The 14,655-nt window shown below is 37.0% G+C and overlaps 1 long non-coding RNA gene across 1 annotated transcript; it reads right to left on the reverse strand.

Annotated features, from left to right (window-relative positions):
• Positions 1-2,171: 2,171 nt before the first annotated feature.
• Positions 2,172-13,937, reverse strand: LOC127863479 (uncharacterized). The gene is made up of 3 exons (XR_008041069.1): positions 13,606-13,937; positions 10,776-11,807; positions 2,172-2,615 (listed from the first exon to the last, which is right to left on the reverse strand). It is a non-coding gene; the product is annotated as an uncharacterized LOC127863479 (long non-coding RNA).
• Positions 13,938-14,655: the final 718 nt, after the last annotated feature.

A 14,655-nucleotide genomic window follows, 5' to 3' on the forward strand; every position in this document is an offset into this window, starting at 1 on the left:
AAAATAGCGCTGGTAAATATACTGTCCGAAAACTTAGAGACATTAATAATGGTCGAAAACTTGTGTGTCCGAAAATTAAGAGTCCCGAAAAATAATTATTTTTGCTAAAAAAAGGGGTGTCCGAAAACATAGTGTCCGAAAACATAGAGTAATTACGGTAGTCACGAAAAATAATTATTTTGTCTAAAAAAGGGGGTGTCTGGAATTTAGAGTGTCCGAAAACTTAGAGTATTACGGTATTCAGTTATGTGTTTTATACAAAGTGAATCTTGTCGTATTTAATTTTGAGATAACAAACTTTTTCACTGTATTTATTTATGGGGTACATAGCATTAAATAGTTTTAACAGATAAATAATTGTCTTGTTTCCGGCAGATGACTATCGAGGGCTATATCATCATTAAACTTTGTGACGGTAAACATTTTTACCTTGCGATTTTGGGTGGCAAGAGAGCAGGTCAAATAAAAGTATTTTGATATTAATCTGCAAATTATTTTGCATTTTATTTGACATTATTTAAATAATTTAAATAAGGATAAAAAACTGCGGAACATGTGCTAAAAAATATAGCTTGCCTGTAATATTTTGTGTAAATATAACAACAACACAATAACAACAACCATGAATTGTACCTTTCCGATGAAATGAAAATGAAGCGATCGTAATAGTACAATGAATAGTAACAAAACAAGAAAATCAAAGGTTTAACTTTAATCTTACCTTCCAAATGAAAAGGTTGTTCAGTCTCGTGAATAGAAATGATGTAATGCTTAGGTTAATTAAAACTATAGCATAAATAAACGTCTAGTCAATCAGAAATAACATTAAAATCCGGACATAAACTTGCTCGCAAAATACCAATCTCCCTTGATAAATATTTCTGATTGATATAGGATGGTTTGCCATATTTCTACACTTCTTGTTTCGTTTTTGTGTGCTTATTCTAAAAAAGGCTTTTCTTTTTGATAGCTTTTTAGATTTTCATCCTGTTAACTGTTCCTGTAACATTTACTACAGCAGAAACTTCTCAGTATCTTGCCAATGGACATTCAATGCTGTTGGCACTCTCGTATAGTCCAAGCCCTTGTGACATTGGCCTTTAACCTGTTTACTTTAAATTCATTGGGCATCTTACCTATACCCCTAAGTAACCATCATACCCATTTGCAAGATGTTTATTCAAAGGATTCTCAAGATATCATTTAAATCGTCTGTATGATTTTACCCCGTGTATTATAGCCTTCCTATAAGTGCTTTTGCTCATTCAAAGTGTGCGCTCTCATTTGCTTAAATGCAATAACTACTCTTAAAAAGTTGCACACATAAGCTATTATATGTAAGTGTAACAAATTGCACTGATGACTTAAAACAAGAGATGTGTTTGTCAGAAACACAATGCCCCGGCTTTCATTTATTAAAAAAATTATCATTTGGCATGTACAGATCATTTTTAAAAGCGAAGTTAATAATATTTTCAAAGGGATATAATAAAAAAATATTACTTCCCTTGTAAAAATGATCTGTACCTGCAAAATGATAGAAATTATCTCCCTTTAAAGCTTGTTACTTCCCTTGGATTAGTTTTTTTGACCTTTTACCTTGAAGGATGACCTTGACCTTTCACCACTCAAAATGTGCATCTCCATGAGATACACATGCATGCTAAATATCAAGTTGCTATCTTCAATATTGCAAAAGTTATGGCCAATGTTAAAGTTTTCGGACATACTGAAAGACGGACAGACGGACGGACCGTCAGACATTTAAAATGCTATATGCCACCTTACTGGGGGCATAAAAACACACTCAATCACGAAACCTTGACAAAATGCACAACAGCACTTACAAATAACCATTCTGTACAAGTTTGGCGAAAAATGTTGGAGAAATTATATACATTTTATAATGCAAAGGGCAATAACTTAACAAAAGATTTGAATTAGAATGATAATGCACTTTATCACTTGGAGAAAATTATTCTGTATAAGTTAAACAAACATCCAATTAAAATGAAGGAGGCGATATGTACAGAATGGACTAATTCAATAATGTCTGTCTATCCCTAGGCCTTTCAGCAGGGAATATACAAGCTTTAAATCATAAAGGGTTTATTATTACAACAGTAGTAGTCATTTTCATAGTAGCATTTCAAAACAAAGTGTTGGTTTAATGTTTTAGACACTGAGTGCATTCCGTCCAATATGCAACTGTTTTCATAATCAGCAAATAGCCCACACAAGTTAGTGTTATCTGGTCCCAATATCTATCAGCCCACAAATCCAATAAACACCAATGTGTGATCACAAAAAACACCAGCATCATTATCATGGCAGACAAAAACATTGCACTGGTTACTGGGAACCAAATAGAGACCAGGTATTTCAACCGTCAATAAAAGGGCGGAGCCTCAAGTGTTTCCAGACGGCCTTCAATTATGCCATCAACACAAAACAATTCTTTTTTCTATACAGAGTTTATTTTTAAAGTTTTCAATGTGAACAATATTTTCCAAAATAAGCACTGAAAGTCACAATTATCACATTTATTTCGAATTTTACACAGATAATTTCAAAGTCACTTGCCTTTTATACTGGAATTTACTAGGGCAACTTCTCTAAAACAGAGAAATAAAGTACATGTTAAAATGCAACCTCAAATCAAAATATTGAATATGAAATAGCAAAATAATTATCATATTGTTATTAATGACATTGTCATTAAAATTGGCTAAATTTCTGTATGCAGTATAAAACTAATTTTTGAAATTACAGGTATATCATTTACCAGTGGACGTTTTAAAAGAATGCAATTTCACAAAGATATGCCCATCAATATAGTTGTGTTATGGTAATGGTTAAAAGGAATATCAATGACCTTGCATTGTAATTGTCTTGGAACTTTGGCATCAGACTAAATAATTGCCTGTGTCACACAATCTCAGTATGCTGTAACTGCTCAGTAATGTTATTATAAAATAGTAGTTATGTAATCCCATGATTTGACATTTGAACTTGATGAAGAGCCATGGGTCTTGTGTGCAATAATAGTTGTCAAACTATTCCTGTCATTTCTGAAAATTATTTAAAAGGGCGTTTTGCCCTAAAAATTTTAGACTATAGAGACCATAAGCAACCCAAGCTGGTCTGCTCAGATTCACAAGATTTCATGACAGAAATCCAAAGCAAACTACCCAAATCACTGGCAGCCATGTTTTGTCTTGACTAGAGTGATTTTTCAAACTCGGCCAACATATCACAAGAAAATAAATATGTTCTAAGCCTGTGCTTTTACAAAATAAAATACATTTTTTCTCAATGACCACCTGGTTTTTGTTTTGCAACAAATAGCTAAACCATACTAAAATGGACTTTTAATGCTACTTGGTACATACCTTTACTGTTGACAAACTTAAGTATCACACAAAAAATGGTCTGAGTGACATGCCTCAAAAACGTCACTTAATGTTTTGTTCTTATTACTTGTAACTCATTAACATTTGTCAAACATTTTCACAAATTAATAATAGTCTGAACATTCTCATTGTTTATGAACTTCAGCACTATTTCATTCATTCAGAATACAGTTTTCTGATGATACTGGCATTTTATAAGGTACGTTGACCAACACACCAAAAATGGAAATTGAACAATTATATCCAATCAATATGGTACAATATTATGCAGAAACACAAGCCTGATATAAATGACAAATATTAGAGTCTTGATTCTATGATAAATTCATACAGAAATATAAAAAAATGTAGAACTTAAAATTATCACACTATTCATATGCTTTTACTCCATTAATTTAAAAGTACCTTTATACAAACCAGTCCCAAAAATAAAAAAAAAATGCTTAAAGAAAATTTTTATTCAAAAGTGACCCCATTTCCTGTAGAAGTTGTTCCATAACATGCAAAATTACCCTACTTGTCTGCACAGCTAATATAGGCCCTGCCAGATCAATTTAGTCCATGATATTAACCAATTATAAAGACATATGCTCTGGAAATGTGGCCAATTTGTAATCATGCATGCAGGATTGTGTTTATTTTGCTATATTTTGAGGAACTGCCATATGCACTTGATATGCTTAATATTTTATGAATAAAGAGAACAGAAACATGATTTTATAAATCATTTTAACCACAATTCCCTCCATAAAAAAATGTGTTAAGATATTCTGAACAGATTATTAAAACTGTGCTCTCTGTTACTGTACTGGTAATTGCAACAATAACTGAATATTACAAGAAGTTTTTTTACTATTAATATTTATGACAATGGTGCGTGGGTTCAGAAATATTAGTTTCTACAACAACAATAGCAAGGCTTTGAACTAGTGACCCCAATTTCAATAAGGGTCATCTCCTGTACAAGGCAATTACACATGGGTAGTATCAAGCCAATCGGTCAATTCATTGTCAAGTTATTGATTGGAAACGATTTTCACACTTAATGTGACAGTGACCTTGACCTTTGACTTAGTGACCCTAATTTCTATAGCAGTTATCTACTATCCAATTCTAAGCAGTTATCTACTATCCAAGGCCAATGCACATGTGAAGTATAAAGCCAATGAGTCAATTCATTGACAAGTTTAAGTTATTGATCGGAAATGATTTTCACACTTATTATGACCTTGACCTTTGACCTAGTCACCACTGTCCAATGCAAATGCACATGTGAAGTATCAAACCAATTGGTCAATTTTTTTATGAGTTAATGATCAGAAACGATTTTCATACTTATTGTGACAGTGGCCTTTACCTTTTTACCTAGTGACCCCAATGTCAATAGGGGTCATCTATTGTTCAAGGCTAATGCACATGTAAAGTATCAAGCCAATTGGTCAACTGTTTGACGAGTTATTGATCGGAAATGAACTGGTCTACCGAAAGACCAACCGACAGACCGACTGACATCCAGTAAAAATAAATACCCCCTCTTCTTCAAAGGGGGACATAATTAACAAACAGTGAACACAATTTTTTGATTATAGAGAAAATCTGGTAAAAATTGGTTGCTTACATAATATATAAAATGCATTATATAATACAAATGACCAGATTCTGGCCCAGTGGTTTAACTGAAAGCTTTTTAATCCTAAGATCATTGATTCAAGCACTGGTGCCATTTTTTCTTTCTTAAATTGTATTATTGCCTCATAATGAAGCTCTTTGGTTCCCATGATTACATGTATCAATGTAAAGCATTTAATTACAAACTTAAAAAACATGTCAAAGTCTGTGAAGAAGTCCCTTAAATTGAAAAAAAAAACATCAACATGGAAATTATCAACATTTCAGACATTGAAATCAGGATATAGTGACTAATTTGATAGTTCAAACTTCTAAACAGTAATTTATTAAATCTAGAGCTTTGTCACAGATGTGACGAATACCCCCACATGAAGAGCTGATGAAAAGTACTTGCAATAGGGAACACCATGCTGAATGTTAAACACACTAAGTGACCCCGTGACCTAGTTCTTGGCCCGGCATGGCCTATGTTCGAACATGGCATAGAGATCATTTAGATAAAACTTCTGCCCAAGTTTGGAGAAGATCGGAAGTAAACTACTTCAATTAGAGAGCGGACAACATGCTGAATGTTTAAAACGCACTTAGTGACCCAGTGACCTTTTTTTTGGACCCAGCATGACCCATATTCAAACGTGGCCTTTAGATCATCTAGATAAAGTTTTCGAACAAGTTTGGTGAAGATGGGATGAAAACAACTTGAATTAGAGAGCGGACACTTAATATGGACCGACCGATCGACACACCGACGGACAGACAGACAGACCGACAGACAAGTTCACTCCTATATGCCCCCTAAACTTCGTTTGTGGGTGTATAATAATTTACATAAATTACCTAAAATAAACCCTTCATGAGAAACTTATCACCACCTTCATCATCATTAATGCATGGTTCACACCAACAGAGCTTTGATGGCTCTTTAAAGCAGCATCCAAAGCAGCACCAAAGCATAACAAAGCTTGATTAAAGCTTCAGTGTGGTAATAGATTGTGGGAAAGCTTGGAGTAAAGCGGGACATTCGGCAAAAAATCAATTTTTTTTTTAACTGTTTAAAAAGTTTGGGTGCTCTGTCACGAATTGATTAAAGTGCAGAGAGCGTATCAAAGCTTAAAAAAACATTACAAAACTCAGCAAAGCTTAACTCAAATTGTAGGAAAGCTTAACAGAGCTTGGTTCAAAGCGGGGACCCCAGTCTTCACGGTCTGTCACCACTTGACACGATTCGTTAAGATGTCTCAAGATTTGCTATGATCTGGCATGAAAATCTGACATGAGGTCAGATGCTTTCATCAAGATCTGACACGCTTTGTTACGCTTTGTTACGTATTCATGAAGGACTCTCTCGCTTACCCACGAATTGAGACGCTTTGATCAAGGATTGACACGTTTTGTTAGGCTTTGTTACAGTTGGCAAGCTTCCTCACGCTCTCTCACGCTCTTTCACAATCTCCTACGATACCCACGCTCTGTTGTCATCCCTATCAATAGCACTTGAGTACCACTCATTGCATTGTTTCCAAACTAAGAGTAAGTATCTTGAACCTGAAAAACTACTAAAAAACACAAAGATTGGACCCAAGAGAGGTAGAGGTGCAGCAAAGAGCTGGAGAGAGACAGGCATAGGCCAGTTGGCTGAAAGGCCGAGGTCTCCATTACCACAGCCAGCCGAAGATAAAGCCATGCTGATTCCAGAGCCAGAGCAGCCACAGCCACACCCTGCAGGGGATTATCTCCCAGTCATCACACCAATTCCAGCAGCAGCCGCCAGCAAAAAGCATACGAACAAACCCTACTACTTTGCAACACTAACAGAAGCGCAAAAAGAAGAGGTCATTGACTGACTAAAAGACAATATCTCCATCTTCTCAATGAAAATGACAGATTATAAAGCCGCATAACAAGGAGAAGCTTTGGGAAGAAAAAGTTGCTTACATGGGCGTTGAGGTGGCAGGCTGTATCCAGATGAGCGGCCTCAAGAGGACTGTGGGGTAGTCAGATGAGGGTACTGAGACAGTCGAGGACCTGTCTGATATGGACAAATGCGTGTGGGAGAGGTTCTCCTTCCTCAAAGACCACATTGAAAGTGTGGAACGCAGAAATGTGGTGAGCATCCGTGGTAGAAGTAGAGAAACAACAGCAGTCATCATCCAGTCAGACTCTGGGTCAGAGTCCAAGTCTACAGAGCCCCCCTCTTAGACTCTCCACAGAGATTGTTGACTTGAAGCCAAGTTTGATGGACTTTATGTCTGGCAAGAAAGGTGGTACCTCCACCTTTGCCAGACATATAGATGAGGGTCTGGTCTGTCAAAAGGGCAACACAGATCAAGCTTATGGAAGTGCAACACGAGGGACAGAGGCAGGCTGAAGAGCGCCTGGAGATGTTCCAGCAGATGCTCGCCTTCCCACAGCAGCAGCAACAGTTCGCCCCAATCCAGCCACAACGTCTGTCATACCTACCAAGCTCCACCAGTTGGCAATACCCCCCAAGAATGGTGTCCCAGAGTCACCAGTGTCCTCCATCATCACAGTGGTCAACCCAGCAGATGCCAGGTCAACAGCCCACCAGTGTCTGGGGCTCCCAAGACTATAATTACATGAGCAGCCAGTACCTTGCCCTGTACCCTGATCTCTCTGATGTCTGGCATCCACATTGGCGAGGTTCCCTCTTGCAGGTGGCTGTGGAACATCGTCCAAGTGAGGTGCATGTCTCCAGGCCCTTGTACGAAGTTGTGCTCTTCATCCTCGTGGCCCACCTCATTGGCTGCAATCACCACCCTATGCCTCAACAGGTTGTGCAGCACCACAGCAGTCTCCACCAAATTTCTGATGTTCTCTACCTTCTGTTCCAGTGTGTCCAGTAGACACCTGAACCTGTTGGCCAGAATGCCAAAGGCATTTTCCACCACTCTTCTACCCCTTGAGATCCTGTAGTTACAGATTCTCTGCTCATCTGTCATCCCTCTTCTACTGTATGGCTTCATCATGTAGCTCTTCTGGGCAAAAGCATCATCACCCAGGATGAAGTACGGAATATCTGGCTCAGTTTCCCCAGGGAGAGGGCATGATGGGGGCAGCTCTATGGACCCATCTTCTAGGCATTCAAAGAGTCTGTGAATATCTGTGAGTCAGACACATGTCCTTTACCTCCCAGCTCAATCCAGATGAACTCGTATTCTGCATCTACAAGGGCCAGTATCGATATGGAGAAGAACCCCTTGTAGTTGTGGTAGAGACTGCCCATGTTTGCTGGCTTCTTGATGACTATGTGCTTTCCATTACAGACACCAACTGCATGGGGGACATTCAACCTCTGTTCGAACTGCTGTTCAAGGTGTCTCCATGCTTCAGGGGTGGAAGGTGCGTTGAAAACCTCATCTTTATACGCCTGTACAATGACCGTGCACACTTCTGGAATCAGCTCTGATATGCCAATGACCTGTAGCTGTCGCCAGTGGCCAGATGTCTCAAGGTTATTGCCAGCTTGAGGCCAGCTGACAGGGGGTGCCTGTAGTTAGTCTGCTGGATGACTGGTGCTACTCTTTCCAGGATAGCATGGAACACCTCAGGGTTTAATCTGGTGAAGTTTCTGAAGGCAGCAGGGTCTTCTTATCTGAGTTGTGTGTCCAGGAAGCCAGTGTTATGACCATATTGCTATCTTCAGTGAGCCATGACCTGGTCCAGCTGCTTTTGATAAATGGTCTTCTCCCTCCTGCTGGTAGGTCAACCTCCCCTTGTCTTTGCTGTTCTTCCTCCCTTTCATTTGCCTCAAGGGCTAGGATATAGTTATACAACAGAGAGACAAACATCATGTCTTCTTCAGATAGATCATGCTCTGGTCCATCTGGAACTTCTGGATCTTGTTGTTCTGTCATTGTGGAGTCAAAGATGCAATGATTTTGTGGATCTGCTGCATCTTTATGTAGGCTCTGGATCAAAAGCGGCATAAAAATCGGCGATCACAATTTCCAATGCGTAACAGAGCGTAAAAATGCACAACAGAGCTTGATAGTCATATCAGAGCCTGATTTAAAGCGTCATAATCGCATCAAAGTGTAATTAAGCGTATACAAGCGTGATTTCAAGCCTAACAAAGCCTGATCAAAGCAGAATTAAAGCATGAGGAATCGTTACAAGTCGAGAAATATTTTGTACTCAAAGCGGCAACCTATTCGTATTGGATAATCGTATTTATTTTGAAAAAATATAAAGAACTTTCTAAGTTATCGCAGGATCCAGAAAACCACCATTTTCAGCAATATTTCTAGTCTATTTGTTGCCATAGCAACCATAATTTTTGACACAGGAACAAAAAGAAATGATGTGCATAATGTCCATATTGCCATCTATCTATGTATCAAGTTTCAAGAAAAAATATGAAGACCTTTAAAAGTAATTGCAGGATCAAGAAAAGTGTGACAGACTGATGGACAGAGCGCAAGCCATAAGTCCCCTCCCGTGAAACCGGTAGGGGACAAAAACCATATTTGAGCTTCCACAAAAACAGCCTCTTAAACTTTGTTTTAACAAATTTCTTGTGGTAAATAAACATGTTTTTGATCATGAGCACGTAGAGTTATGGTTCTTGTTTGTGTTTTTTGTTTGCTCCAGTGTTGACTGCATTTTCTGTATATATCATTTGTCCTTGAATCAATTATATTGACTCCATCTAAAACATGAAAAATATCTCTTAAGGTCACCTCACCCAAGGTAAGTGAATGGCATAATATTATGCACTTTTTGATTGTTCTGCACATATCAAAAGTTCCTCCAAATTTGCTTGGAGGTTTCCATTGATATCAGCCCTTCTGTGTGATTAAAGCCCACCATTGAACACACTTAAAGGTTAATTTTAACACTTTTGGAAACTTTATAATATTAAAGATAAATATATGAGACGTGGAATAAAACTATTTGCAACAATTATGCATTACGCCTTAAGTCATAAATCACCAGGTAAATCTTCCAAAAACTTTCTTAAAAGTTGGACTGACTTACCTCCCTTTCTGTGACGTCATTCCTGTACATCCATTATTTTTAACAGTGATATTTCTGCCGAGACGATCAGCTGCATTGCTATTACATCAATACTTTTATGTAAATTATGGATTTTTCTGACGAATCTGATCATTATGAAGATGAACTGCATGACATTAGACCGTATATGTACAGTACACGCCATTTTATCAATTTAAAAAAATCACAATTAAACCAGACTCCTTTTCCCAAAATGGCTCGAAAAAGCCCTGAAATGTTCGTTATTATATTTTAACTCATCTATCCAAATTATTGTATTTTTTCTTTGTAAATAAATGCAAGTGAAAGAAATCATATTATTGCACCACAAAATTTAGCTTATAACAGTAATTCTAATCATTTGCATCCATCAATGTAATTACATTGATGCTCTAACTGTTCATCGCCCATGTGTGTTCTAGTTCGTAATCTTTTCCTGTTATGCATAGTGCAAATGTAAAGTTCAATAAAAGTTTTAGAGGACAAAAAACACACTACTGTATTTTTCGGGGTATAAGACGCAACTTTTTTCCTAAGCTTCTTATTTATGGATAAAAATGAAAAACAGAATATCTGAATTTTTGCAAAAATGCGCGACTGATAATCATAAGCTGTAATTTGATTGCCTCTGAATAACCCCCATGTCACTATCAATCAAAAATTTATTTATTGCATTTGAGTAAATAAATTCCATAACTCAGAGCAATATATGCTTACTCGAATATTTCGACTGTATCACATAGTCTTCATCAGCGATGTGCTGGTCAGTTGAACGAGTCACAAGATGTAGGATGGTCACGTGACACGAGGAGAGATTTATACATAGGCGGAAGTTCCAGCCCCTCGTCCCGGTTTAGCGACGGTAAGTTGTTTAATGTTTATTGCCTCCTTGACCCGACGTTTGATATGCCAGTCCTCAGATGCTAGAATTTTGGTGTTATTTGGGTAAATTTTGTGTCCTGTGTGGGAGCAATGTTCATATATGGCCGAGTTGGATCTGGCTACATGTTCTATCAATCTTATGTCCAATGATCTTCCAGTTTCACCTATGTAATCGTTTTTGCATTGTTCACACTTAATGTAATAAACCACCCCACACTTTTTCAATTTGTCTGTTTTATCTTTACCGTGAGTTAATTTTTCTCTCATTGAGTTATATGGTCAATTGTACATGTTGACCCCATATTTCTTGAATATTCTGTGCAGAGCTTCTGATGTGCCCGGATGTATGGCATACCAATATTGATCTTTTGGTTTTTGTTGGTGGATTTATCAGGTGGTGTTTTGTCTTTCTTCTTTGGGATCGTAAACATCCACTCTGGATAACCGTTGGCCCTAAATGCAGTTTTGCAGTGTTTGATTTCCAACTTTTGGTCGTGTTTCTCACTTGTGATTTTCTCAGCTCAGTGGATTAATGTTCTGACTACTGACTGTTTATGATCTAAGTGGTGGTTGGAGTTGAAGTTCAGGTACTGGTCGGTGTGTGTTGGTTTTTGGTAAACCGTAATCTTGGTGGAGCCATCGTCGTTCACGTGAACACAAGTGTCCAAAAAGGGTATCTTACCATCTTCCTCCTGTTACGACGTGAACTTAATGTGTTCATCTATGGAGTTCATCTGTGGAGTTTTTATTTATTGCAGTTACGGCTGTTTTATACCTACCACACTTAATCCTTATGTGTACTCCTCCACGATACAGTCGTGGTCAGTTACTTAAGATACTGATGATAGCAACCGGGTGGAAATCCTCCTGGAAATCATGCTTTTCATTCATTATATAATCAAAATAATTTTTCGGCACGCAAAGCGTTTTAACAAATTAATATTTGATTCATTACAAATATAATACAAATATAAATGTTTAGTTGAATTCCCCAATAAATACCAAATTGTAATCCCAAACACACTTCTGATTGTTTAATCTTAACGCCACGTTTACAAATTATAGCGTCAATTATACAGTCCTCAAGTATATCTTGTGTTTTTCTTTTGTTCCGACAAAAAGCGCAAACAAATATGCAGTTATGTATAAAATCACGAAAAAGGTCTTTCATCACGCTAAACACATGGAAAGAGTGCGTGTATTGATTTTTGGATAAAAACTTGGTAGCGCAGAGAACATTTAGATCTGTTGATTTTGGTTTTAAGTTTCGTTGGTCTTTTAAACACAATTATATTACAAATAATTTGAAATAGATATTTCCTCTAAATTAATTTCAAAACAAACAAGACGTATCTTTTTTGCTACGGTCAATATTATGTGGTACAATATTACGATTAATAAACGATTTGCAAACACCCCCTACCCCAGAAAAATAACAAATAAAAGATTTTTTATTAAAGTGTCTGTTTGTAGAATAATTCGGGATTGTAAGCAGATATAAACAGAATATGTCTCCTTTACCAAATTTCAACATGTATGTCTCACCCATGCACATGACAGTTTTGTTTTTGTTTTAGACGCAGAGGATCAAGGGAAACCGTGCTAGCACCTAGCTGTAGGCTCCCGCACCTGGAGCAGTGATAATTGCGTGATGTTTATGCTTTTCTCATTTTGAAGCCATGACAAACCCATAACTGATTGTAATAATTTCATCATATATGTCTACATGTCGAATTTTATATTGAAACATTAGGCAGTGACCATTTTGACTTGTCTGCATTTTGTTTCGTTTCAGACTCCATGAAGTTTTTAGATCATAATCTCTGTGATTTATTACTCGAACTTGTTAGTTTCTTAACACATGTGCTACTGAAAATAGCCATCGGGTTTGTGTTTTATGGCCCAAACAAGCACACAGTGGCTACGACCTGTGTTTTTTATCCCTAAATGTAAGATAAGCACGTGCACTATTAAATATTATGTTGGTCAGTACAAACCTTCTACCAAAAACCGCCGACTGCGTCTTTGTTTGATTGCCCAATCAAGGCCTGAACTTCCAATAAACTGTGTATTAAGACACACAAACTTTAGATAAGCACATCTTGTCTGTCAAAATTATGATTTTATAAGTCAGTAAACATATTGAAGTACCTCACAGAGTGAATTCCCGTAATGAAAATATAAAGAAAAACAGAAAAATAAAACCCGAATTATGAACTATCGCTTATCTTCTAAGCAGACGCGAAAAAGCTTGTTCAACTGTGACGTCACAAAACAGGGGAGAACAGGGGAGGTAAGCGAATCAAAGCTTTGCGAGTTACAATCATAAAAGTCAACAAAATCATCTTTTTTTAAATGTAAAACACAATACTAAAACATAATTTTACCCGATAACTTAATCATATTTCAATTTAAATAGCGTTTAATAAATTGACTTTGCATTTTCTTTGAAATTGACATTTAAGGTTCAAGCTGCAAACAAAATGACTGATTATGCCTTAGTTTGAACTTCATATATCTATTATATTAATGACTTGGTTTGGTTTATGCTTCTTGAGTTTTTGTTAATTTGTTAAAAAAAAAACATAGCTATCAAGCAAACTTTGAGCTTTCTCAAGAGACAGATCAAACTTTCCAATACCATCAATAGTAAAAAGGGCCCTACCTTAATCTGTTGCCATACTCCAAGGAGCTGTTGGTTGTTTTCTGGGCTGGGCTGTACATGATTTGTTCACAGTCTATTGAGCAGGTGATTGGTTGCGGCTGTGGATTGCTGTCAGAAGTCCGAGCTGTGAATGGCTGTTGGTTATCCGAAATGAAGCTGCTTTAGTCACTGATCTCGATTGATATGGTCCTGCCATTGATGGGGACCTTTTCAGGGACCCCTTTTGTTCTTCAAAAATGTTGCATGGGTCGATACTGTAGTTCTTTTTTTTGTGTTCTTAGCACTAAGTTCATTTCCCGTGTGCATCAATAAAGGAAGACTGTAAGTCAGAGTTGCCGCTGAAACTGTTATTAGACAAAATAAACAAGCAGCAAGGTGAGATTGGGTGTTAATGAACATTCACTCGAAATTAAAGGATCTTTTACACTTAACTGAAAATTTATGGAAATAACTTGCCGAAAACTTTTTATGTGTTCGAAAATATTTAACATTAATTGATCATTAGAATAGACTTTCTTACCAAATCCAAATATTTTGAATTAATTTTTAAACACTACAATTTGAGATCTTAGTAAATGGAATTTCTATAAATACTGCCAGAGTCATTCCTTTAGGATTGGCTAGGGTCTAATAGACCATTGTGCTAGAAACTTTTTCACAATCTCTAGTACCAATCACGCTGTCAAAAATGAGTCATAATGAGGTTTAGAAAGAAGTCCACTCTCTCAGTTACGAAAAAGTAGCACTTGGTAGAACTATCGATCATTCTGAACAGGGTGTCAGGCTTGTTTTTCACTGATTAATCCGTTCCTATTTGCGTACGCATAAAGTTGAACACAGTTGTAGGCAAAATGTCCCCTATTCAGGAGAAGTATATCTCCTGACCCCTGAAGCAAGGCAAGAGCCCAAACGTGAAAGCAATCTAAGAAATGAAAGAAGTGGAAGTTTTAGAAAATCTTGGAATAACTATTATTGAAGACAAGTTGTCCCCAATTCAGGAGGAAATCTATCAAGGTCCTTGACTAAGAAGACAAACATCATGACTACACA

Source organism: Dreissena polymorpha, unplaced genomic scaffold (assembly GCF_020536995.1).
Source record: "Dreissena polymorpha isolate Duluth1 unplaced genomic scaffold, UMN_Dpol_1.0 chrUn009, whole genome shotgun sequence".
NCBI lineage: Eukaryota > Metazoa > Mollusca > Bivalvia > Myida > Dreissenidae > Dreissena > Dreissena polymorpha.